Source organism: Sinocyclocheilus grahami, unplaced genomic scaffold, assembly GCF_001515645.1.
Source record: "Sinocyclocheilus grahami isolate Dianchi unplaced genomic scaffold, SAMN03320097.WGS_v1.1 scaffold899.1, whole genome shotgun sequence".
Classification (NCBI taxonomy): domain Eukaryota; kingdom Metazoa; phylum Chordata; class Actinopteri; order Cypriniformes; family Cyprinidae; genus Sinocyclocheilus; species Sinocyclocheilus grahami.
The window spans coordinates 31,450-32,517 of NW_015506078.1; the positions used below are offsets into that span (position 1 = coordinate 31,450).

General features: G+C 33.3%; 1 protein-coding gene across 1 annotated transcript in view; it reads left to right on the forward strand.

Moving 5' to 3' along the window:
• Positions 1-486: 486 nt before the first annotated feature.
• The window catches only part of LOC107563936 (uncharacterized), a 10,621-nt gene continuing 10,039 nt past the window's right edge, over positions 487-1,068 (forward strand). The window contains exon 1 of the mRNA XM_016248922.1: positions 487-544. The gene's annotated coding sequence lies outside the window, so the exon portion shown is untranslated. The remainder of the gene's footprint in view (positions 545-1,068) is intronic.

Consider the following 1,068-nt stretch of genomic DNA (forward strand, 5'->3'; position numbering starts at 1 on the left):
GAATGATTTCTTAAGGATCATGTGACACTGAAGACTGGAGTAATGGCTGATGGAAATTCAGCTTTGATCACAGAAATAAATTATATTTTAAAGTATATTAAAATAGAAACCATTATTTTATATTGTAATAACATTTAGCAAGATTACTGTTTTGTTTCTGTATTTTTGATCAAATAAATGCAGTCTTGATGAGCAGAAGAGACTTCTTTAAAAAACATTACAAGTCTTACTGATCCCAAACTTTTGAACGGCAGTGTATATACACACACTACTGTGCAAAAGTCTTTGGCCACTAGTATTTTCACCAAGAAAAAATGGTTTTAAGCCAGTTATTTCTATCTTTTGCTGTAGTGTGTCAGTAGGAAATATCAGTTCACATTTCCAAACATTCATTTAGCCATTAATTGTAATAATCCAAAGAGATTTTTATCCCTGTGATGGATTGGCCATCTGTAGGCTCCAGTATTCGTACAGCCCTAGGTCAGGAGTGAGTTGGAGAGTGGCAGTGACAAAACCAAATAAGGGACAACGTGTGCTTTATAAGGTAATGTCAAATCATTTAATTAATCTTTACACTATATGTAAGTGTAAGACAATTAGTTACACTGAAAATGCCATTACAGTAAATGTTGTTAATATACAGAATTGTACTGTGCAAAAGGCACATTAGATTCTTCACCCAAATTTCAAGACCATTATTTATATATGTATTATTTATATTTATATTTCGCTTTATTGTGCCAGTAAGAAATATCAGTTAACATTGACTTTTACCATTAATTGTAATAGTCCAGAGAGATTATCCCTGTGATGGACTGGCCATCTGTAGGCTCCAGTATTCGTACAGCCCTAGGACAAGTGAGATGGATGGATGGATTTTTGTATGCACAGGGAGTCCAAAATCATATGGTTCACACGCAGATCTAATCTCACCATCATCTAGTCCATCTGGGATTGCATAAAGAGAAAAAAATGGAGAGAGACTAAATCCTGTGGCAACATCTCCAATACACTTGGAGAAATCTACCTGAAAATCTAAATAATAAAATCTAAAATAATAATAAAAAA